We start from the raw sequence: 26,594 nt of genomic DNA, 5'->3' as shown, positions 1-26,594 counted from the left end.
CCGGTAGGAGGGTATATAGGAAACAGCCAATCAATGTTTCTCTCTCTCCCCTTCTCCCTTCCTTTCTCTAAAAATCAATTAAAAATCTTGGGGGGAAAAAATACATCAAATGAATCAATGAATCAATGAATAGAAAAGGGCTCTCCAAGACACAGCCAAAAGGAAAAATCAACCTAAAAAGGAAAATCTGTTTTGAGAAAAGCTCATGTAAGTAAAATAACAGAAGTGTACGAATTAAGTTCAAGGTAGGATATTCGTTTTAAGCCTCTCATATTCCAAAGCAATGGCTCACTGAAGAGCCAGTACCGAAGGTTCTCCGTAGTGGAATATACAAATGGCCAGGCACCCTCAGCCTAAGCCATTACTTATTAATGTGACCGGGTACATTTAGACGCAAACTTGTTTCTTCCCATAGATTAGGTGGATGTTACACATTTTAAATTCCAGTGTTTTATTCCTAAATCAAAAGCTAAAGACATTGATCAAGAAAGATTCCAGATTAATTTCAAATTACCAAAATTTATCACATATACTCTTTATTCTCTCACAAAAGAAGAACCCTAAACCAATGGGAATAACACACATTTAAAGAAACAATTTATGGGGTAATGCAATACATTCACTTTACTCTCCAAGGACCCTCACTCTGGCTGATGTAAAGTTTCAAGCTATTGGAATTATCTTTTCATTGAAAATTGAGTAACTTAAAAAATGTGTTCAGATTGAAGCAACAATTTTATTCCATATTTTCTTCCATTACACAAGAAAAACCACATATTCAAAAAACAGAATTGATTTTAACACAGCTTATTCTAAAAACACTTATATCATGAGAAATAAAATCAAATTATCTCTTTTATATAGCAAAATAAGCAATACTTTTAGATTTAAATCGGTTTGAAAGTTTAACTCACAAAAAGAAAAATTCAGTTAACTAAATTTCAGTAACTAGTTGAGTTTAAAGTTTAGAGGTTTCTGGACGAGCAGCCCAGGAGCTATACTCAGGCTGAACTGTAGTAGCCAGAGATGTGGATGCTCTTTCCACAGCTCCCTACACTCCAGGGTGGAGCATCCCATTATAGCCACGGGGGTTGGGATTCTCTGCTTTACCTGTAAGCTTACCATCTCCAAACCCGTTTCCTCATCTAAAATGGAGATGATAATGCCTACATAGGGTCCTGTCAATGAGAAGTATCAAAGTATCAATTTACAGAAAAACTTTGTAATCTGTAAAGAATGACACCAATAATTGTCAGATTTTAATCAAAAAAGGAACCAATCACTTTCAAACTTTTCTGATTTCAGCTATTAATGGTTACAGATTCTATGGAAGAAAAGTAGGACATTGGTCATTCACACACACATAGCCAGGTGATGATTTTTTTAAAATTTAGACTTGAAAAAGAATTAAGACTTTCCTATAAACAAGCACCAAGAGGGAATATTTTTAGCAAACATTTCATTTAAATAAGCCAAAAGAATGAAGCTGTTTAGCCACATGTAAACTCTATGTCATCTAATTTCAGGTAGGATGTTTATTTTTGGTATATAGTTGGGAACCAAACACCCAATGTATATAAACATTAGTATATGTTTAAAACAACTGTCTTACTGCTTTTGTTCACTCAGTATTAATTCCCACTATTCTTAGAAGGAAAAAACACAAATAATACTTTTTTATTAATTAAAAAAAAAATAGTTTTTTATTAATTAAAAAAAAACTCCTCAGAGTTCTTACTTCTTAAACTAACATTAAACACTGTTATTTGACAATGAAGTAGTAGACTATTTTCCCTCTTACCCTTTAAGCTCCATCAGGACACAGACCTGTCTTTTTCTATGTATCCCCAACATTTAGGTACCAAGCAGGTACTCAATAAATATGTGTAGAATGAATGAATGAATGAATGAATGAATGAATGAACGAATGAACGAACTAATGAACAAACTGGGCCTCTGGTCAAAAGCTTCAATGTTTGAAGTTGCAACAGAGCAATTTCACCTATATAGCCATCATTCACTACAAACAACTACTCTCTCAAGTATAAGACGACATGCACTAGATATTTATACACACACAAATACACTACTCACATGTGTAACAGAAGTACATGAAAGATTCACAAATCCAGTTTTTTAGTTGTATTTTCTCTCAAAATTTTTTGGTCTTCTTTCTGATATTAAAGTATGTTGCAATCCTGATAAATCAAGCACTATCTTTAAAGTTCTGTTGCAATATTGAATTATTTAGGCAAGGTGAACAGTATTTCCAGAGTCTCACCAATGTATTTTTATTAAAAGTCAAATTCCTAATTGAAAGAAAATTGGAATAAAATGGAAAAAAGATCTTGCCATTTCAAAATTATTATATTGAATTTTTAAGAAGAGAAAATAAACTGCTTAAGTTACAATGAAATTATTTATTTAAAAAAAACATTTACTGTCCTTATATTTTATCTATAAGCTAATAAACTTTATGCTTACAAAGAGTGAGTTAGAGGTTATTTTTATTAAAATAATAGTTTTGGATAAGTTCCTTCATAACTCTAAAGTCTACAGTAAAACAGTCAGCAATAACATTATAATAAACATTGTATGTATGATTCTACAGCACTTGTATAAGCATAATCTCTGGGTTGAACAGGCTTTTATGAACAGCAAGGTATGATCTGTGACTGCAATACTATGCGTGCACGGATCAAAAAGTTTCTCAAATTCTGAGGGTCATCTTCAAAAAGACTTGAACAAGAGTCAATCTGAGGGTGAACACAAAAGAACACCGAAGTCAACTCATCAACACTGGTACGAAAACAAGGGCTCTCTATAGCAACTGCCGCGCTGCATTTTAAAAACCCAGGGCATATGAAAGATAAAGCTCAATTAACTGCTGGCTGGGTTTCCTACCTCATGGTCTGAAACACTGGGTATTAGATATTTCTTTTTAGCGCTTTCTTAAACAGAAATTTAGTGTTTCCATTGCCCCTCCTCCACAGCTACCACCAGTGCCCTCTCTTCCTCCTCCCTCACCCCTCCCAGTTCAAACAAATTAACATTTGTACAAGGTGCCTCCTATCAGCTCGCAGCTTCTTCCCAAACACGCCCACGTACACTGAAACTCGCCTGCGTCTACACAACACACAGCTACAGGAAAAGAGTTGAGGGGGGCTGCTAGGGGGGACAGTTCAGCCCCGCACAGGTTTAGGGCTCTTTTCCAGAGAGGAGCTCCTCACTCGGGGCTCGGGTTGCTCCCAAGTCACCTCCCCAGCCCGGTGTTTATGAGCCTTGCTAATCCGATACTGCAATGGAATTCCGGATATTTGCAGACAGATAGCCCGGCTTTGCAAGTGTTTGATCAGAGCGGTCCGGAATCGCCTTTCAATCCGCCCGCTCCGAGCAGTGCGGCCACCCGACCGCTGGCAGCGCCCCCGGCCCCGCACCGCGCCGCGCGCCGGGCCAGAGGCCAGCGCAGCACCGGCCGCTCCGGGTCCGAGGCTGCCGGGCGACCGGGGCTGCGGCCCGCTCCGCAACAGGTCACCCTGACGGCCAGGGTGCGCTTCGCAGGCGGCCGGCTCGGCGGCCGGGCTTCGGGGGCACAGCGGCCGGGGCAGGGGAGGGGGTGTGGCTCGCTCGGCGGTCCCCGCGCCGCTCACCTGGAGGGAGGCTGCGGCGCCGCTGGGCAGCGCGGGCGGAGGCAGGGGCTTCAGCCACCCGGGGAGGGAGGGAAACCAGGCGAGACGGGCTCGGGGGGGTCGACTCGCCCCCGGCTCCGAACAGAGACCGGGCGGGGGGACCCCAAGGCCGCCTCCTGACTCCGAGAGCGAGCCGCCGAGGGAGGTGCGCCCCGGGCCCCCGGCGCCCTCCTCCCTCAGCCCCAGCTCCGCCGCCCCTTCCCCGCGCCGAGGCCGAGCAGCCCGGGCCGGCGGCCGGGAGCTCACGCCGCAGCCGCCGCCATTCCCCGCGCCGCCGCCGCCGCGGCTCCGCTCCGCCCGGGGGGCACCGCGCACCCACTTTCCCTCCCCCGCACCGCCTGCCGGGGCTCCGCAACCGGCCCGCGGCCAGAGCACCGACCTGTGCAGCCGTGGCCGTCAGCTCGGAGGATGGAAAGACCCGCTGGCCTCGCGCTCCGCCGCCACCGCCGCCTAGGCTAGCGCTCGGCGACCCGACCACTCGGCGTCTCTCATTTAGCGCCCGCCGCCACCGCCGCCGCCGCCGCGGCACTCGGGGGAGGGGAGTGAGCTGGATCCACCCCGTCCGCCCGGGGCTGGGGGAGGAGAGCCGACCTGGCGGGGACGCGCGCCGAGCGGGCGGGGCGGAGTCGCGCTCGCACACCAACCGAGCGCGCTCGCGCTGGCCCCGTGCGCCGCGGCCGGTGGGGTCTCCCCGCGCGCGCCCCCGCCGGCCGCTCTCCGGCCCGCCGAGCCCAACTGCCGCCCGGCGCCGGTGGCCTCGGCGCGCTCGCGGGAGGGAGGGGCCGCTACCCGCCAAACTTGGGGGCGCGGAGGGCAGGCAGGTGGGGCACCCCTCCCCGCACCGGCCCTCCGCGGAGAAATCCACTGCGCTGTCTGTCGGCTTCAGCGCCGGCACCTCACCTTCAAGGCCAGAGAACAACGTCTGGAAACCCTTGGCCCCCAGATCAAACATCCTGCCCGCGCCGGCAGTGTTTTTAGAATTCGCTGCGGACTGGTGAGGGGGGCTCCGAAAGCGGAGAGCCACCCCACTGCCTTAGGGTCCTCAATTATGGTGGTCAGTACGCTCACATTAAGATTCGGGAAGTGTCAGAAGCAGCCTTTGTAAGTGAGCAGGCTACTGCCCTTGGCTTAATGAGCACAGGACAGAAATTTGGCATCCCCTGGGTCTCAGATGGATGAGTTGCAGGTGAACAGCATTTTCACGTCAATGCACGGAGATTCTGAAATAGTAAATACTTCAGTGAATGAAAAAGGAATGGATTTGGTATAAGTGGTGGAAAGGTGTGGTTTCGGCGGGTGCAGTAAGTACATGGGGTGGCCTACTTAAAATTAGCACCACTTGATGCCTTGTGACTATAAATGAGTGGTTTTAAGTGAGCCACCTTTGTATATGTAGCCATTAGCCCATTTGCAAATGGATGATTATTCTCTAGGCAACGTGCAGCAGCCTGGGGAAGGAATACTGTGTAGTAGCATTGGGTAGAAAACATGAACGGACCAAAATTGTCCCCACTTGGTTTCTTTCCTCTCTTTAATAACCACTAAAGAGAACTGATTAATCCTGTATATTGAAGACCACTAATTATTTCTTCTTTTGACAGCCTTGTGTCATAGCCCTTTACTCTAGTTAGGGGAGCTGGAAAGTCTTTCAACCCCCTTCTCTTAAATAGGGACTCACCCACCCAAAGGTAAGTTTAAAAAACAAAAAGGGAAAAAACAAGGATAGGCAAAGTTCTTGGTTTTTCATTGTTATTCCATTTTACTTTTAAAGAAGGTCTTTAAAAGAATCATGATGAAATCACTGGGAGAAGAAACCAAAAGAAGAAAAACAAAACAAAAACAAACAGCTTTCAAATGAGAATAGACTGAAAAAACAAAAAAAGGAAAACAGACTATTGATAAAACGTGGGGGGAAATGTATTATGTATACATAAGTTTTCCCATAGATGTTAATTGCTTCAAGTCCCAAAGAAACAAAAGGAAAACAGGATTAGCACTTAGAGGAAAAACCCTTCTAGTTATCAAGTTGGATAAATGTTTAGGCTTTTTTTTAAGTGTTAGTAAAAGATTAAGAAAAAGGGAGTTGGCTGTGTGCCAACAATAATACTTACAACAATTATACATATATATTTATAAATAATTATAATGGGCTATTTCTTGAGTATATCCCATTATCGCTGTTGTTATGAAATAGGAAAACTGAGTAACAACAGGGGGTCCTATTTTGTATAAATGTCTTAACAATTACTTTAAACTTGAATTGAGGTTTCATAAAAGTAAATAAGCCTGTGTTCCTACATCTGCCAATAATTTTCACAGTTTACTGTGAGAGCAGTGAAATTTCATTTGGTCTTTGAAGAGAAAAAGTCACGTGACTCATGAAGATAGGCCATGGATACACAAATTCTTATACAGACTGAATTTCTGAGTTTGGAATAATTTACTCAAAATCTGTTTCTCATGTTGATAACTTGTGAAATAATTTTATTAGCCTTTAGCATTCTGTTAAGTTCAGAATTCTGTTAGCATTCTGAACTTGATAAAATTAAGAGTTTTGTGTTAAAAATACAGGAAAAAAAGCTCTCTTTTGGTCATAGCTTGAGAATTATTTGAGAAAGTAAATGTCCCTTTACATTCATTGATATGCAAATAAAACAACAGCTTTTTATAATTAAAGAGGATAAGCAGCAATTTTTCCTTATCCTGGCATCTTTTATTACAGGTACATTCTGTAAGTTGCTTTTTGTATTGCATTTGCTTTTGCCAAAAGACAAAATATATGTAATGCCTTAGTATAACAAAAAGTACTAATGTATAAAATAGAAATGCCATTATGTAAAATAGAATCAATAAGAATTCAATATGCTTAAAATCACTTCGGAGGAGTCACCATTATGTAGCAGTTTTATTACTATCCATCAAAATTATTTCCAAGGGGTAAGCCAAGAACTAATTTAGATAGAGAACAAGCAGTTTCAAAATCAAGAGACCACCACAGCAAAGAACAACTAATCTCATTATAGCTGCCAAGATAAAGTCAACCTGGTATGGTAAGAAAGCGCATTATTTCAGTAACACCTAATTAGTTCTATTACAGCCAACAAAATTTCAATAATAACATGTACCTCTATTATTTTTCTAACCTTGAATCTAGGCATTTTGAGAACATTTTTCAGTTATGTGCTGATTTAAGATATAGGCAAAGTAGCATAACCCAAACCCACTTTTAGGGGAAGGATGCATAGGGACGTTGAAGAGATAGAGAATGTGTGACCCTTAGGTACAAAGTGAGCCTGCCATGATTCCCAGTCAAGGGAGACATGTCAGAGATATTAAGGTACTGAGAACAAAGATAATCACCAGTCCATTCAAATATGAGCATCAACTTTCAGAAAGCACAAGACCTTATTTTACAACTGAGCTGTTTCACAAGGGCGACTCTATAGGGCAGGGATCAGCAAAGATGTATTTACTTAGTGACAGAATAGCTCTCGGAGAGACCAGCTAGTGTACAAATAAATGTTTGCATGAACTAATAACTTTCAATATTAACTTTCAAGACAATTTCAATAATGCCTCATAAGGAAAGGAAGCAGTGAGGGATTGAACATAGATATCCTAGATAACTGAGGTTTTCATCTTAAACACTAGAAACAGCTTATAATCACTTGTATTGATTTTTTTTTTCTGAAATATCACCAGTTTCTCTGCCTTCGACTAACAAAACACAGTAAAGCTTAACTTATTCCTAAGGACTCAGAGATGTCTTTACAACGAAAGCTATAATACCAAGATGTCCCCAGGAACTTGGAAGTACTCAGTACCCTTCACCCTATAATAAACTAGTAGCCCGGTGCATGGATTCGTGCACATTGAAAGGGAAATAATTAGGAGAAATATTTTAATATTTGCTATTTGCCCTTTCTCCCTCAGTGCTTGGGAGCCTGGCGGCAGCCCCGCCCCCCCCCCCCCCCCTCACCGCTGGTCACCATCTGCAGGCCATTGGCGGGGTGATCAGCCCCTCCCCTCGGAGCCCTCCCCCTCCCCCCCCCCCCCCCCCCCCGACCTGCTCGCACCTGCCTTGGCCTGGTACCGCCCGCTTACCTGCTCCACCATCCTGCCGCGGTCCTGCTCTCATCAGAGTCCAGTGAGTGGTCAAACTCCCGGTTGAACCACCGCCCAAGGGGACAATTTGCATATTAGGCTTTTATTATATAGGATAATCGTGGCCGACAATGTTTCTGCATTCCTTGGAGTCTGATTGATCTGAATGGCACCCGGCACTGACATTCAGGCCTTCCCTTCGCATCACTGCACCTCTGTCACAGCACTGCCATGTGTGCACACACACACCTCCCTTAGATGTTAGCCTGGGAAACCAAGTAACTAATATTTTAAATATATGCATATATGTATAAAGTAAGAGTAAAGAATCTCAGAAAAAAATGCTAAAACAACTCTGATAATGGTGGCATTTACTTCATACAAAGGCCATTTTCCTATTTTCCTCTATATTTTGGATAATTGAGTTTACCAGGTAAGTGAATTCTTTTACATCTTACTTTCCTTATAAAAATTTTAGGCATTGCTCTTCTTGCTTAATGGAAGGTCAGGATCTTTTTCAATAATGTTCATCAAAGTAGTTTCCTTATATAGCCTGCATTCAAAATAAGATTAGAATTTATAAAAACACACACAGGACTTCATAAATCCATTCCAGTAATAAATAGAATAGAGAAGAAGGAAATACTCTTGCTTATGGTAGCATGTTGAATGCCAACAGGTAAATAAGGAGGTTGTGCTGGAGTTGGACAATCATCATTTTACAACCATTGTAGCAAAAATTGGATAAGACAAGAACCATCAATGGATGCTCAATGTAGGGAGAAGTTTTGATGAGGAACAAGATATTTGCACCATCTTAAACTTGTTCCCATAGACTTCTGAATGGTTGCAAGAAAGGAAAAACTATTTATAAACTGGAACAATTGGATAAAACCTTGACCAGGCAATCAAAATTAACATCATGAAGAAGGGATAGATGGACACTGTTTGCCTCAAGATGTGAGTCCCACTGGATACAACATCTAATGAGGAAGTGAGAAAACCTAAGGAGGAATCCTATATAATAAAAGCCTAATATGCAAATTGACCGAACAGCGGAATGAACAGTCGGCAGGCGGCGGGGCTGGCAAGTGGGCAGCGCCAGGCCAGCAAAGGTGGGTGCCAGTGAGCAGAAGGAGTGGATGGCGATCAGGGGGCAGTGGTGACTGGTGGCGGCGGGGTAATGGGGGGGGTGGGGCCGGCCACTCGCTGGCCTGCACCCTCCGGTCACCTGCAGAGGGAGGCCACCAGCAGTGGTGGCGATTGGCCCTCCAGTTGCCTCCCGCAGAAGGAGGCCACCGGTGGCAGTGGCAGGGCAATGGGAGGCGGGGTTGGCCCCTCGCCAGCCGGCGCCACCCCCTGATTGGCCAGCTGGTCACCTCCTGCAGAGGGAGGCCAGGCTGTGGCTTAGGCCCACTCCCTGGGGGGAGCGGGCCTAAGCCATCAGTTGGACATCCCCCAAGGGCTCCCGGATTGCGAGAGGGCACAGGCCTGGCTGAGGGACCCTCTGAGTGCACGAATTTTTGTGCACCGGGCCTCTAGTCTAATGATGAAATATCAGATAAATCCCAAATTAGGAATGTTTTGCTGTTGCTTTTAATGGGGGACGGACTGTGTTCTTCAAAAACATCAGTGCTATAAAAGACAAAGGCTGTGAGAATATTCCAGCTAAAGAGCCATGACAACAATGGTAATATGGGATACTAGACTGGATCCTTCGCTAGAGGGAAATAAGTCTATGGAACACATTATTGCATTAATTGGAAAACAGATGGTAGATTGATTAAAGTATCAATGCTAAAATTACTGATGGTAACTATACTGTGGTTATATCCCCAAATACTGCAGTATTTAGGAGCAAAGGACTAGGATGTATGTATGGTTGAGAGGGAAAAAAAAAGTGTGTGTGTGTGTGTGTATACAAAGGGAGTTGTGGGGGCTGGAGAGAAAAGAAAAGTAAGTAAAATGTTAACAATAGGGGATTCTGGGTAAATGGTATTTGGTAATTTTTCTATACATTTGAAATTATTCCCCCAAAAGAGCTTTTTAAAAAATGTTAGAATTTCAAAACAGCAGCAGCAACAGTAAGCAATCCATAGACTATAGCATCATAATTATTTTAAATGACCACCCTACTGCCAAATTCCACATGCTGTCTAAAATTGTATATTACTCTTGGGTTAAAAATAGAGAGGCAATGAATTTTATAGTTTAAGAGTCATCTTTTCCAACCTTTCATTTTATGAATGAGGAAACTGAGGCTCAGAGATTCACCCAAAAATCCCTTGACAAGTTAGCATGACAGAGCACAATCTTGATTCTACTTCTATCCCTGTAACTGCTGAGCTATCACTTTCCCTTTTCTCCTTCCTAACTCTGAATTTCCTAAGGGCCTTCTAGTCTCTCCTCCTTATACGGGGAACTTACATGGCCTTATATTTTCAACTATCACTGCTCCACTGTAATTCTCACCTAGACTTCTGTACCACATGTCTCATTGCCTCTGTGACATCTATATGAGGACACTCCACTATCTGTTAAATCTTAATAAGTTCAAAATGGAAAAAAAAAAAACCACAGGAGAAAAAAATAAAAGGGTGGAAAAAAGTAATAAAATATGTCCATCCTTACTGTTCACCAAAGAAAGACATACTAAAACAAGATATGTTTTGCCTAACAGATCGTCCAATTAATAAGATAATATTCAGGGTCAGCCAAGATGTGGGCAACAGACTCACACACTGATGGTCGGGAGTATGTATGAGCATGTATCTTTGGGCAACAAATAGCTAAAAAGCAAGGAAAATTTTAAAGGTACACATCCTTTGAACCAGCAATTTCACACACACACACACACACACACACACACACACACACACACACACACACACTTTGTCCTGCAAAAACACTGTGACAACATTCAAAGAGCTATAGAAGACTATTCATTATGTAATGCTTGTAATAGCAAAAGTTAGAATATTTAATATCTATCAATATGTGAGTGGGTAAATGCAATTATAGTATTTTCTTACAATGGAAAAGATAGCTCTGCCCTAGCTGGTTTGGCTCAGTGGATAGAGCATTGGCCTGTGAACTGAAGGGTCCTGAGTTTGATTTCGGTCAAGGGCACATGCCCAGGGTTGCGCGCTAGATCCCCAGTAGGGGGCATGCAGGAGGCAGCCAACCAATGATTCCCTCTCATCATTGATGTTTCTCTCTCTCCCTCTTCCTTCCTCTCTGAAATCAATAAAAAATATATTAGAAAAAAAAAAAGAAAAATAGCTCTATATGAACCAATATGGAAAAAAAAACAAGTCGCAGAGAAATACGTGCACTCGTTTCCGTTTCCTTTCCTTTCAAGTTGGGATGCACATAGAAACCCGCCTGGAAAGCTGTGCCAATGTCACAATGGTTACCCCAAGAGAGTGGAATTGGGGGTGGAGAAGAGAACTTTCATTTTTCTACTTCGTATACTCCCATCATTTGCTGTTGCTGTTGTTATAGTTTTCTTTACTAGATGCATGTATATCACCTATGAAAGCAATGACAACAACATAAAAGGTATTGCTTTCTTTTTAACTGAAAACTTTTCATTCCTTAACTGGCATCCCCTCCGACATCGCTGTTTTCATCATTTTGTCTCTCTCCTAAGTTTTAGAATCAGTGCTAACGTTTATTTTTCTCGCCTTCATCGTTAATCCATTTAGTCCTTGATCTTTATATTTTTGTAATTTTGAAGGGTAATTATGAGCCCAAGCTATGTACGCAGAATGGTACTCCTAACTGATCTCTTAAATTTAGCTACTCTCCACATACTTTTTTCTTTTTAACACACCTTTTCCTACACTATTTTCACTGTGCCACACATCTTTCCCACCTCCACACATCTCCAAGTTAAAAAATATCCCCAGTTGTTCCTTGTGGTTTAACAAGGTGGCATCCAGGGACCTCCATAACCTCAGTTTACCCTACTAATGCACCTCATCACCACTCCACATACTAGCCAGGTCATGCTTTGATTTATTTATTCAATAGACAATTATTTCTCCTAATAAGCCCCCAGTTTGGACCTACTCTTATCATTTCATTTCAGCACACCTTTTCCTGTACCTCTTGTCTGTCTGTTCCAATCATTTCTTTTTTTTCCTTTTTAATATATTTTTATTGATTTTTTTACAGACAGGAAGGGAGAGGGATAGAGAGTCAGAAACATTGATGAGAGAGAAGCATCAATCAGCTGCCTCCTGCACACTCCCCACTGGGTATGTGCCTGCAACCAAGGTACATGCCCTTGACCGGAATCGAACCTGGGACTCTTGAGTCCGCAGGCTGACGCTCTATCCACTGAGCCAAACTGGTTAGGGCCCAATCTTTTCTTTAGAGTCTGACTTAGTACCTGCCTCAGCTCATTCCATGAGGATATGCCAATTGGTACATCCATTTCACACTAACACCTCTCTTCTCCAAACCCCTGCTGAGGATATCATTGGTATCTCTCTCTCTCTCTCTCTCTCTCTCTCTCTCTCTCTCTCTCTCTCTCTCTCTCTCAAATGTATTATATAATGCCTTACAGTTTTACCCAATGTGTGTGTTTCTTATATTGCCCAATAGATTGTAAGCTCCTGGAAAACAAAATACAATCAATCAAGCTCTCTTTCTCTACTTCTCCTTTTCCCTCTCCCACTCCTTCTCCCTCTCTCTCTCTCCTATCTCAATTCGTCTTCATTGAGCTTTTACAATAGACAAACAACACATTAAATGCCAAGGCTGTGTAACCTAATTTTTTTCTCACAACAACCTTGAAAGATAGATATTGTTATCACATTTTGAAAATGAAGCTTAGAGAAGTTCAATGACTTGCCCAAAGTCTGACCCACAGTCTGACCTACAGTCTCCATGCTATATGGCCTCCCTATAAAACTGTGCTTCTTATATATTCTTGTCAGTTAACAGCACAATGTCAAGTACATCAATAAAACTTGGAAAATACTTACTGAATATAATGTACTTTATGCTAACAATGAACAACTTGACATGTGGTACCCAATACATATTTCACTTAAGAATAGTATTTTCTACTATGTTGTACACCTGAAACTAATATAATGCTGTATGTCAGCTATAATTAAAAATAAAAATATTATTTTCTAAATTTAGTTTGGTTATAGAAGCTTACTCAAGAGTTCCAGAGTAAAAGTGCTTTCAAATATCTAAATACTTTTAGAATAATGAAAAAAGTTAAATGGGGGTGGGGAGAAGGACATTAGGTCCAATTCCTCCTTTTGCCCAGTGTATTAAAAAATATATTGCAGGAGATAATTTTCTACCATAGTAGTGCGGTAATAAAGTTGGTTATCATATTACAGATGGAAAAAGCTTACTGCATAACCACTGAGGCCATTTCCCTGGAGACATGCAATTCTATCTGTGGTTTCACATTCCAGAAAGAAATATTCTTATTCCTTATGGAGATTAGTAACATAAGCATTTTAAAGTACTTCCATTAGATCAACCAATACATTTAATGTAATATTTTTACTATATTTAATTGAGACTTCAAGAGAGACTTTCTTAATTAAGACTTAATCCTGTATATACAGATTTGAAACTCATTGTTGAATACTGGAAATTTTATTTATCTAAAAAAAGCCATGATATCTATAACATATTAGTTATTATTTAAGAGTATTCAGGTCTGAGAAAGTTTAAGTGGTGACAAGATTAGTTATAGATTGACTTTCAAATTGTGACCTCAGTTAAAAGCACAACTTTAAAAATACAAACAGCCTAGCCCTAGCTTGTTTGACTCAGTGAATAGAGCATTGGTCTGCTGACCAAAGGGTCCCAGGTTCCATTCCCGTCAAGGGCATGTACCTTGGTTGCAGGCTCCTCGCCGCCCCTCCCCCTGCCCCCGCCAGTCAGGGCTTGTGCAGGAGGCAACCAATCGGTGTGTTTCTCTCACATAGATGTTTCTCTCTCTTTTTCCCTCTCTTCCACTCTCCCTAAAAATCAATGGAAAAATATCCTTGGGTGAGGATTAACAAAAAATAAAAACAGCCTATGTTAGTTACTTTTCAAAAGACTGTCTTCAATTTACTCATATGTACTATACTATGAACATCACCAGCCTAGATACTGAAACTAAACTAAAACCACTTTATTTTTTTAAATATTGAAAGAGGGCGGGGGGGGGGGGGGGAGAGAGAAATGCTGATCACATCGATCGCCTGTCTCCTACAAGCCCCCTACTGGGGACTGAGCCCACTACCCAGGCATGTGCCTTAACTGGGAATTGAACCCTCGACCTCTTGGTGTATGGGACACACTCAACCAACTGAGCCACAGCAGCCAGGGCTAAAATAAAATCACTTTAAAACTAATGGACTTTGGGGCTGAGTTATCCATAAATATTTTCAAAGACTTACCTATTTTCAGTCTTCTTTCCTATCAACATGATTAATTTTGAAATATAACCGCAAGAGAGGTGTTGGGCTTCTGATAGATTAAAAACAAACTTATCGACCATCTTCTAAACTTGAATTGAATATACATGTTTTATCTGCTATCTCTCAAAACTCTCCTAAAACTACAATAAAGGGCAAAAAGAATGGGAGATTATAAAAAAAAATAAAATTGGAAGATAAGAAAAAAAGATAAACTAAGCAGAGAAAAATGAAATTAACTGCCTGTAGAGGGAAAAGGCAAAAAGAAGCCTGCTGATTTACATAGCAGAACTCTAGAAAATTTAGGAATTGGAGACACCAGGTACTGAGATACCTCTTCAATTAACCATATAAAATTTGTTGTATAATCAGCAAACAGAGTCAAATCTAAAAATAGTATTCAAGATCGAGGACGGAGATGGAGACAAAAAGGAGGAAGATGAAATCTTCAGGTAAAGAAATAATTCAATTATTATGTTAATATTTGTTTTCAACAGTCAACTTTCCAACATAACTCATCCTATAGTGGGATTTAGAAAATACTGATAAGAAACCAAGTTTCCTCCCTTAATGTCACCGGGAAGAAACTTTAAAATTTCTTTTTTAAAATGTAGCCAATATAAGATGAACTATACACTTAAAAATTGTAACATGCTAACATTTTTTGTACAGATGAAAAAGGAATCCTATCTAATAAAAGAGTAATATGCAAATTGACCATACCTCCACTACACCCATAAGCCACGCCCACCAGCCAATCAGGAGCGAGTATGCAAATTAACCCAACCAAGATGGCTATGGCCACGGAGCAAGCAGGAGGCTTGGGTTTCCCCGGCAATGGAGGAAGCCAAGTTTTCCGCACACCCTGGTGGGCCCAGGCCTCCACTCAAGGCTACAAAGTTTCAATTATAGAAGATAAATAAATCCCAACAAAAATGGTGACAGTCACGGAGCCAGCAGGAGGCTTGAGTTTCCCTGGCGATGGAGGAAGCCAAGTTCCTGGCCTGCCCTGGCCTGAGCTGAAGGCTACAAAGTTTCAATTATAGAAGATAAATAAGTCCCAAATACCAGGGCCTCCGCTTGGTCGCCGGGGGGCGTGGCCGGCCTGCAAACCACCACAGGCCCCTTGCCCAGGCCGCCCCACGCCCCAAGGGAACCCCCACCCTGATCCAGGACACCCTTCAGGGCAAACCAGCTGGCCCCCACCCGTGCACCAGGCCTCTATCCTATCTAATAAAAGAGTAATATGCAAATTGACCATCACTCCAACACACAAGGTGGCTGCCCCCATGTGGTCAAAGATGACTGCCCCCATGTGGACACAAGATGGCTGCCACAAGATGGCCAGCAGGGGAAGGCAGTTGGGAGGGACCAGGCCTGCAAGGGAGGGCAGTTGGGGGCGATCAAGCCTGCAGTGGAGGGCAGTTAGAGGTGACCAGGCCTGCAGGGGAGGGCAGTTAGGGGTGACCAGGCCTGCAGGGGAGGGCAGTTAGGGGCAATCAGGCTGGCAGGGGAGCAGTTAGGCATCAATCATGCTGGCAGGGGAGTGGTTAGGGGTGATCAGGCTGGCAGGCAGAAGCAGTTAGGGGCAATCAGGAAGGCAGGAAGGTGAGCAGTTGGGAGCCAGCAGCCCTGGATTGTGAGAGGGATGTCCAACTGCCCAACTTTAAAAAAACAAACAGCCTAGTCATCCCTCGAGGGGTCCCAGATTGGAGAGGGTGCAGGCTGGGCTGAGGAACACCCCCCCCCCAATGCATGAATTTCATGCACCGGGCCTCTAGTGTGTAATAATAGAACAAATATGTAAAAAGAAGAGTCTAGAAAAGTAATTGTCCAGATGCAAAAGTGTAGTTAAAACGGAAATATTCTCAGAGTGAAAAATGTCAATCTATCTGACTCATACCAATCACTCCCTTGATCTATAAGTTATTCCCAAAATGATTCTATTTAGCAGGAGTAATGAGGGTGAAGGGTGGGGGGGAGGTGGAGAATCAGAGGACATGGAGATGTTCAGTCCTGTTGTCTGGCTAGATTATTTAATAAATTCTCATTCAGATTCCTCTCTTGTCATTTAGTGGGGTCTCCGCAGCTTCTAGATAGCCTGATTAAATTTCTCATCCTACAAAGCCCAAGGAAGACCAGTCCCAATACCTATTATACCCTAGGAGGCCTTTCCAAAAAGACCAAGATCTCCCTCATGTGATTTAGGCATCTGGGCTCCTTTGTGCACCAAAGTCTAACCCTTTTTTTAATTTTTATTATTTAGTACATATGTCTCCTGTTTGTTTGTTTGTTTTTCTGGAAACCATTGTGTTGCCTACTGGTGATGCCTTTTCCATGATACTTTCCACCTTGTGTTCTGTTAGTATATAACTTCTTATAACAGATCTTAATCTCCTTGAGGATAAGAGCTCCTTCAAATTTGTAGTCCTTCGTTACTACTAACCAAGAAAGACAATACTAAGCTTCTTGCACAAAGAACATTTTCATTAAATACATAATGAACCAAGATTAACAATACTGATCATGGACAAGTCACTACTCCAAAATCCTTGAATGAAACTGTTTGTAGTGGTAAACCAGCAAGTCTTTCAAAATCCAAGTCATAGCTCACTTTCTCTTTTCTTTCCTTAATTCTTACTTCCTTAATTTTTAATAGTGATACACCAGTGTATACCTTGATGAAAGGAGATGTGATTATGTTGTACCTGTTTCTAAGACATACTATATGCAGATGCTTTCTCTTCCCAGCTAGTTTCTAAGTTCCTAGAAAGCAAGGACCACACCTTTAACCTCATCACACCATTCATACAGTATTCTGACACGGTATTTACCAGTATTGACCCCATGGATCTGGTGCTTTCTAAGCACTTCACATGTACTTAATCATTTCACCCACATGCAGCCCTATAGGGTAGTACTAAACATAAGCAGCTAGTTCAAGGTCACACACTAGGAAGTGGCAGCATCAGGACTTGATCTGAGGCAGTCTTGCTCCAGGAGCATGGTAGTTTTAACCCTTCTACTTAGTGCCTTCTACACAGAAAACATTAAGTGGCTTTCTGAGCAACAGGTTTAATCTAAAATATTTATTAAAGACATGATTTTTAGTAAACAATGGTTCATAAAAGTAGGCAGTGTAGACTAATCACTGAATCTTGGATTTGGAGGAGTCTTGAGGCTCTCCCCATTTTTCACCCCTCTTCCACCTCCTCAAAAAAAATGGCAGGTGGGCATCCACCATCTGCGAGAAATGTAGAGACCTGGAGATGTGGGCTCTGGTGCAGAGTGTGTTACTAGTCAGACAACCCAACCACTGTAAACTCTAGTGTGTGTTTTTTTTCCTGTTGTGAAACACTGGCATTCTATCTGACCTGCCCAGCTGCATCCTCCCCTCTGCCACCCACCCCAGGAAATGAGAGGCCCCAACTTACAAATGGATCCAGTTCCAAAAGATCACTGAAGCCTCGTATTTGGAAGTCAGAAAATATTTCCTGTACAACATTATAAATGACTAGAGGCCCGGTGCATGAAATTTGTGCATGGGGGGGAGGGGTGTCCCTCAGCCCGGCCTGCACCCTCTCACAATCCGGTTACCCTCGGGATAAACTGGCAGTCAGACATCCCTCTCGCAATCTGGAATTGCTGGCTCCCAACTGCTCACCTGCCTGCCTGCCTGATTGCCCCTAACCACTCTGCCTGCTTTCCTGATTGCCCCTAACCACTCTGCCTGCCTGCCTGATCACCCCTAACCACTCACCTGCCTGCCTGATCGCCCCTAACCACTCACCTGCCTGCCTGATTGCCCCTAACCGCCTCTGTCTCAGCCCCTGCCACTGCGGCTTCATCTGGAAGGTCGTTCGGTTGTCCAGTCTAATTAGCATATTATGCTTTTATTATTATAGATTATTATAGGTGGTTGGGACTTCAGGTTTGTCCACAGCACTCTATTTCATTTCATAATGAAGTTAACTTATGATACTAGTCCAAGAGTAAGAGGTAGAAAAAGAACTTCTTCCCTTTTCTGGATGCAAGTCAACACTGGACACGGCTTTGAAATGTGTGCTATTTACTTTGGCACCCTCTCACTTCCTTTCCTTTTCCTCCCTTCCATCTTCTAATATCCTTTGTTCTAGGGGCCCAAAGACCCCAGCTGTAGCATCCTATCTAGGCTTACTTCACCCTGCAGAGTCCTTCACTCTCTTCATCCTCTCCATTCCCTCCCACAAGCCTGATTTGCAACAACTCTGGTCCTCAACACTCCACCTTGCCCTCCACTACCTCAGCAAAGCAGTTCTCAGTTAGATTAGGGAGAAGAAAATCTGATTTAAATGATCTATGAACACCTAAGCATAGTAAGAGCTAATACTTATATGATGCTTTCCTGTGTGCCTGACACTATTCTAAGAATGCACAAATTCTTCAAGCCCTTAAGGATCCTGGGCTATTATTAGTATTACTAGAGGCCCAGTGCACGAAATTTGTGCACAGGTGTGGTCCCTAGGCCTGGTTGGCGATTGAAGCATGAGTGTCTGGCGTGGAAGGGCAGGTCCCAGCTGAACTCTGGGCCCTGGGCAGCACCTGGGCCCCTGTGCCCCCATGCACACCCCTCCGCCTGAGTCACAGTGCTCGAGTCCCCACACAGAGATGCGGTGAGCGCGGCCAGACGTCACAGGCTGGGCCGCAGTGTGGGCCTCTGGGCTGCCCAGTGGTGTGGCATGGAAGTCAGGTGGGCAGTGCACTCTCTCCCAGCAGGCTTTGCAGACCAGCTTCTACATGAACGCACAGGGAGCCCGACCCGGCCCCTGCGGTCCAGATAGCTGTGGCCTGGCTCACCTGGAAGATGCCGCGTGGGTGCGGGGTGGGCTCCTCACAGGCACCCAGCACCTGAGTGCAGGGGGGAGGGGGCTTCCCCAGCATGCGAGCCCTGGCGCCCCAGGGGAGGGTAGCAGGGGGAGTGAGAGCAAGCTCAGCTGACACCCTGCATTCTCACTGCACCTCCGTCCCCATCACGCCCACCCCAGGTAGTTGGTGAGAGGTTGAAGCATGTTGCTGATACCCACCATGTTTCGCGCCACCCCCTGGTGGTCAGCACACCTTAAAGTGACCAGTTGAACTCCTGGTCAAGGGGACAATTTGCATATTAGGCTTTTATTATATAGGATTGTTTGTTGTTGTTAATCCTCACCTGAGGATATTTTTTTCCCATTGATTTTTTTTTTTTAAGAGAGTATAGAAGGGAGGGGGAGAGACACAGAGAGAGAGAGACATGGATGTGAAAGAGACACATTGATTAGTTGCCTCCCGTACTCATCCTGGATAGGGCAAAGGACCAACCCTGCAATAGAGGTATGTGCCCTTGACTGAGACCGTTCAATCCATGGGCCAACACTCTAACCCCTGAGCCAAACTGGCTAGGGCTGAAGCTGCTATTATTATTTGCATTCCACAAATGAGGAAACTGAGGCACAGAGAGGTTAAGTAACTTGTCTACAGTCCGTAATGGGGTTGGCCTTTGAATCCAGGCAGTCTGACACTGAAGCCTGTGCTCTCATGCTAAACTTCCCAGAGGGATTTGTATCATTACCATGGAATCCTTAACCCAAATGAATCTCCACCTCTCAGCAGCATAGTAGACAAATGAAAATACTCAAGTAGTATTGGAGAAGATATTCAGGGACAGGCAGTCCCCAATCCAGGGTGGCAAACGCCCAAGGAAGTGATGAAAATGAATAAAATAGTGGACTCACAATGGTGGCTTAGACTGTATTGTTTCCTTAAAAGCACAACCTGGAAGAATGTTCTTCCCATCCACAGAGAAAAAGGCTTGCTCCTGTTTTTCATGGGTAACCCATTCTACCTTTCTCTTTCTAATGTTGATATAGACAGAGAGACAAGAAATGGTTGACATTTCTCATAATGCACTGCTAAGAAAGACAACAGTGTCCATGGTGACTGAGGCCCTCTCTATAACAAGTGGGGAGCACATGTCCCCTGTAGAGGAGCTGTCTTTCCCAGCCCCAACTAGTGATTAGTCTTCAGGCAAGCACACAGTATGACTCCAGAGCCTAGCCTCTCAATTGCTTTGAATACTGCCTGGGTTCAAGTGACACACCTGGATCACATTTTTTAATGTACTCCATTGTTATATATTCACTTTCAATGGTTGCATCTATGAATAAATTAGAAAGATGTCTATACTTATCAGGACTCCTTCAACTCAAATGATCTTTAAAACACACTCACACCTGGCAATGTGATTCAATGGTTGAGCATCAACCCAGTAACCAAGAGGTTGCCAGTTTGATCCCTGGTTAGGGCACATGCTTGGGTTGCAGGCTTGATCCCCAATAGGGGGCAAGCAAGAGGCAGCCAATTGATGTTACTCTCTCATTGATGTTTCTATCTCTCTAGTTCTCTCCCCTCTCTCTCTAAAAATCAATGGAAAAAAATATTTAAGAAAACAACAACACACATGTGTGGGGGTGCAAGGACACAATGTAATACCTGAACTAAATCTAGGGGACCAAGCAATATAGTCAGGTCCCCTCGTTCCATCTCAGATTTTCTTGTATTGGAAAGTAGACCTGTTCTGCTCCTACAGATGAGAAGATAGAGGTCCACATGCACCTCCTTCCAGCCCCATAATCTAGAAATGAGAACAGGTTTCCACTCTATCTCTGGCTGAAAAGTCCCAGGGAAGAACTTTAATTGGTTCACCTCTGACCAACCACTTTACCTGGGGAATTGGGTTACTTTGATTAGCAGGCTACATTACTGACTTGTCACCATGATAGGCAGAGAGCAGGTGGCAGAGTACTGTGACTGACAGCCACCAAGCTCTAGTAAAGTACAAAGGGACGGTTCTCCAAATAAAGGGTGGCTCGGGCAATCGAAAACTATAGTTGCCCACTATCATGTTCAATGTTATGTCTAGCTTGAAAATTAGGGAAATTAAAGACACAAAAATAGCTTACATTGGATGACTCAAAAGCACAAAGCTAGCTTTAATGTATTTTGACTTAGTGTATGTCTTTAAAATTACGATCAATGTCTAAATAAAAAGTAAAAAATTCAGTCAATCTATAGACATTTCTAAATATTTACTTATTTTTGGTGTTTTATGAAAAATAGGGATAATTGACTGACTCCCTTTATTTTTCTATCTGGATGCTTTAATGCTATATACTAGTAAACCCAGTTAAATGCCATTTAGAACCTAGAACATGTAACCTGGTCATGATTATATAATAAGAAAAAACATTAGATTTAATAAGTGACTTAGTGTTTTGCCACATGTTTACTCTCAACAAATTAGAGCTAAACCAGAGAACTAATATCAGATAAAATGAAGAAATTGTGTTACCATTACATTTCCACAATAGTGTTGAATAGAGAACTAAAATCAAGATATGTTCTATTTAGCCCTGGCTGGGTAGCTTTGTCCAGATACACCAAGGTTGTGGGTTCAGTCTCCGGTCAGGACACATATAAACAGCAACCAGTGAATGCATACGTAAGTGGAACAAATTGATCTCTCTCTCTCTGTCTCTCTGTCTCTCTCTCCCTCTCTCCCCACTCAAATCAATCAATCAACAAAATTTTTAAAAATATATATGCTCTATTAAAAATCAGAAAATCATTTAAGTCTTTATATATATTTACTCTCCTTTTCCACTATATTCAGTTGGTGATTCATGCAATGAAATATGAGGATGTCAAGGGAATTTTCTCTTCAAAGTTAATGCTTTGCCTGTTTCTCTTTCAGCATATTCACTGTCAATACAGCATATTAATGCCCAAATTCCTGGCTGTAATATGGTGTGTGAAAAGTAAAATAAGCATTTAATTTTGTATTGTTAAGACAGATTTCTTTCCTTACTTGTTACATAAAACACATTTGTTGAAGCCATCCCATGAGACAGGTCCTGTGCTAAACACTGTTCATGTTTAATGAGTTGAGTCCCCACAACCACCCTGTGAGAAAGAGCATCTTACAGGTGCAAAAACTGGGACATTCATTTCATCCCAAAAAATAAGTATATGAAAGGAATAACATTTTGATCCTCTACTTGTGATCCTCTACTTCTGAGGAAACTGAGGTATGGAGAGGTGTTGGAAATTACCTAAGTTTACAGAGATAATTAGAGGTAAAAACTGGGATTTGAACCCAGGAAGTCTAGCTCTTTAAAATATATATATATATATATATATTTTAGAGAGAGAGAGAGAAAGGAAAGGAGAGGGACAGAGAGATAGAAACATCGATGACAGAGGAACATCATCGATCAGTTGCCTCTTGCACAACCCTCATTGCAGATCGAGTCTGCAACCCCGGGCATGTGCCCTGACCAGGAAATGAACCAGCAGCCTCCTGTTTCCTGGGTCCAGGCTCAATGCTGAGCCATACCAGCTGGACTTGAGCTTAAGCTCTTAATCATCATTCCATATCTCCTCTAATTACTTAATGGTTAGTTTAGTAAGTATAAACTTATAACTGATGATAGATAATATTAACCATAAAATATGTATTAAATCTTGTAGTATTAGGATACTCCTGGCCAAATTCTTCCCTATAGATCTAAAGTAACCATGACATTTCCCCCACATTTCTCTCTTTTTGAATAAAAAGAAGAAATAACTAATAGTAACTCTAACTTATTATTTTCAAGTAAAATACACCAAGATCTGTATGCACATTTCTCCAAAAGAGAAAAATTCACAATATTGCAATAATAGAACAAGTAAGCATTACATGTTCTTATGCAAAAAAAATCTTTGTCCCAACCTGCGCCCATTTCCTATTTAATGAGACAAGTAAAGAGCTAAAAAAGGAGGTGGTCATGAAGGTCATCTGAAATTTTATTGTTGGGCAAATGAAAGAGTAGGGTAATGACTAGACCTCTTCACAGCCAATTAATTTTGCCCCAAGAAAAAGGACCTAAAGCATGAAGGCATGAAACAGATTGACATACTTCAATGGGGGGGGGCGGGGAGGGGGGTGTGGTTGGGAGTCGAGAAGAGAGAAACCAAAGAACTTACATGCTTATATGCATAGCCCATGGACATGAACAACAGGGTAGGGGCTGGGCGTAGGGGGATAAAGAGGGGAAAATGGAAGACAATGAAATATATAGATATAGATATAGATATAGATATAGATATAGATATAGATATATAGATATAGATATAGATATAGATATGTGTGTGTGTGTATATATATATATATATATATATATATATAATAAATTTAAAAAATATTTATATTTTAGGGTTCCCTCTTGGTAAATTTTTAAAAGCTGACAAAATATTCATTTAAAAAGATGGTATCTTTATTAATTAACCACCTAAAACACTTCTATAATGCTATTTTTCCTGCATTTTAAAATTTGGATAATCTTTATATGAAAACTATTTTGCCATATCATTTTATATAGAGAAAATAGGAAGATAATTCATTCTTCTGGCTTGGTTGATCAACAAATTTTTTTTTCTTTCTTTTTTCTTTTTATTTATTTTTGTTAATCCTCACCCGAGAATATTTTTCCATTGATCTTTTTAAAGAGAGTGGAAGAGAGAGGGAAAGACAGAGAAACATAAATGTGAGAGAAACACATCCATTGGTTGACTCCTGCACACACCCCGACCAGGGTCTGGGCCAAGAAGGAGCCTGCAACCAAGGTACGTGCCCTTGACTGGAATTGAACCCAGGAGCCTTTGGTCCACAGGCCGACCCTCTATTCACTGAACCAAACTGGCTAGGGCTCAACAATTTTTAAAATATTGATAATTGGGATGCATGAAGTACTCAAATTCCCTTACAGATGTATTCATAGTTTATAATACTACCCTACAAATACAGGATTCTATTATGTTCTATTTTGCCCTATTTCCATCAAGAAAGGGAAAAAATTGTGTGACATGTTTATCATTGCATGTACTGCATAATTAAGTATATTCCTGATGGGAAAAACTTTTGTTTTGATAGGTATTAAAGATAACTGGATTTTCTACTTAGAATTTCATATGTGTAAAGACGAAGAAATTTCCATGAATTTGCTTCTGAGTGTATATTTCAAACCTTTGTTCTCTTCCAATCTCCACACAGTTTTGATGCATAGGACATGCTCATATTGTAATATGACTTCTGGCCCAGTGCCTTCCCTGTCTCATTGCCGGGTGAGAGCAGACTCAGTGGGCTGCAGAAGCATTCCCAGAAGCTGTTCTGATATAGGGAAGCCAGCAATGACTTACCTATTTAAAGAAGTGATTGTGAGCCACTAAATCCAAGCAAAATATATCCCTAAGTCAACTCCTCCTTTTCCAGATTCCAAAAATGCCTATGACAACTCCAATGCCACCCAACTCAAGAGGAAGTATGACTGCGGAGACGTACGAGGACAGAGATGAAAGCCTTAACTGACTGCATTTAAAATACCTGTTTTTGCAAAATTTACAAAAGCATATTAATGTGTGAACATAGTATGAAGGCTCCTCCCACAGTCTTGAGAGGAGCCAGAAAACTTACGTTTTAATACTTTAAGTGAGTCTGCTGGCAGGCTTGTTAAATGTTTGCTAAATGAATAAATGAACCAAACATGAGACACTTGCATTCCAGGAATCTCTCTTGTGAAGTAGGAATTGTCTATCTGCTCCTATCTATCAGGGCTAGGATAGATTATCTTGTACTAATTCCATTCTCATTAAATCTTTGGATAAAAAGCTTTTCCCCAGGCACCTTGCTTCAGGGGAGATGGTGACTACACCATAGCAGTATTCTGGTTATGGACAAAGTATGTTTCCCATTGCAAACAGAGAAGTTGTCAATTTGGTTAGACATCAGTCTCTTGTGTAGCTGAGTCCTGAGAATCCGACACCTCAGAACACAGAAAAGTGGCACCCCAGTGTACTGCCATTTGCAGTCATCCAAGCTGGCCCTTCCCAGGGAGATGCATATAACTCATTCAGCCACCTCAAAACTGACACTCTGACAACTCTGTTGACTCAAAATAAAGTTCAATTGGGTGAGAATTATTGATTAACTGAATATACAGAGGTGAGGTTTAAAAGGGGGAGGTAAATGCCCTTTATCTACTATCTTTTTATACTTAAAAAAATTAATGCTATTTTTGTAATAACTTAAATGATTTTTAAAAAATTACTTGCCAGTATGTGGGATTCGAAAATAATTTTTTGCAGTCACAAGACAAGCAGTTCTTAAACTCTCTAGGACAAAGGCAGCAAAGAGCAGAAACTGCTTATCTCCATTTCACAACTGACCCCATTGTTCTTACCGAGTTTTTAGGGCTGGAAGGGCCCAGACCCCACTGCCCTCCCATTGTACAGACAGGAAACCCAGAACCAAGGGTAAGTTACTCCTGCAAGGTCACACGGCTAGCGATGAATGTGGGGACTCTGGAATGGGGTTAGGATATTATTTTTAGGAATTTTAAGAAATTCAGAATCGAGTGTCACAGAGGCTGTAAAGCAAGATATATAGTGAGCCAGCTGCTGTCCCAGATGGTTTGCTGAAGGGGAGGCAGATCACCCCACATTAGCCAAGTTAACAGCTGGTAACAGTTGGAGGCAACTGTCAGTTCTTAGGACTTTGAGCTTGCAAAAACCTTGCACTATTAGGGAATGGTCGCTCCTCCTGGTCCCATCCATCACTCACTGGAAGGTGACTGGGCCCACCAGCTGTCACATACAGACTTATTCCTAGCTAGAGCAAAAAACTGGAGTTGCAGGGAAGATAAAACCAATGTCAACCAACGACAAACTGGTCTTTGGAAGAAAGTCCTCAGGGGAGGTTGGCCTTGTCTTCTTTAAGAAGAGATAGAAAAGAGAGGAAAGTGTGGCAAGATAAGATAAAAAGTCTTAAATACATGCCTCCAGGGGAAAACATGACAGTAAAAAACTGATAATCAAATATATCTGGAAGGATAAAGAAGGGACTTTGTCTCCCAGGAGGGGAACCAAGTCTTGGAGTTTTAGGTGTAGGAAGACTTTTCACTGTGTAATCTTTTGTTCATTTAGGCTTTGGAATTATGTGAATTTTTAATCTATTTTTTTAAAGAAACCTTAGATTTTAAAAATGAAAATAAGGGGATTTTCCTTAAAATTATAGCAATTGTTTGATAAGTATCTGAGCAGCTCAGTAGAACTGGGGCCTTTTGTGGGGATCCCAGCTACTTGGCCAGGCTGTGCCTCCTCAAGCCTCGGGTAGGAGCAGCTGCCCCGGACTCTGCCATCGCTTTCTAACAGGAGGCCAACACACGTCCCTCATTCTTTTCTAATGTTTCCTGCTAGATTCCTCCCTGAAACTAAATATTTCCTTTTTTGGAGAAGGATTAAGTAT

At 42.1% G+C, this 26,594-nt stretch overlaps 1 protein-coding gene across 6 annotated transcripts in view; it reads right to left on the bottom strand.

The window, feature by feature from the left end:
- The window catches only part of RALGPS2 (Ral GEF with PH domain and SH3 binding motif 2), a 133,205-nt gene extending 128,880 nt beyond the window's left edge, over nt 1–4,325 (bottom strand). For 4 of the 6 annotated variants that reach the window (XR_013812963.1, XR_013812964.1, XR_013812965.1 and 1 more), the window contains exon 1: nt 4,069–4,316. The gene's annotated coding sequence lies outside the window, so the exon portion shown is untranslated. Of the gene's footprint in view, nt 1–4,068 lie in introns of all 6 variants that reach the window. The other 2 variants (XR_013812962.1, XM_079761545.1) reach the window with 2 other exon arrangements.
- Between the last annotated feature and the right edge of the window lie 22,269 nt (nt 4,326–26,594).

This window comes from Cnephaeus nilssonii, assembly GCF_951640355.1.
Source record: "Cnephaeus nilssonii genome assembly, chromosome: 21".
NCBI classification, from domain to species: Eukaryota; Metazoa; Chordata; class Mammalia; order Chiroptera; family Vespertilionidae; genus Cnephaeus; species Cnephaeus nilssonii.
This window is presented reverse-complemented; position numbering and strand designations above follow the sequence as displayed.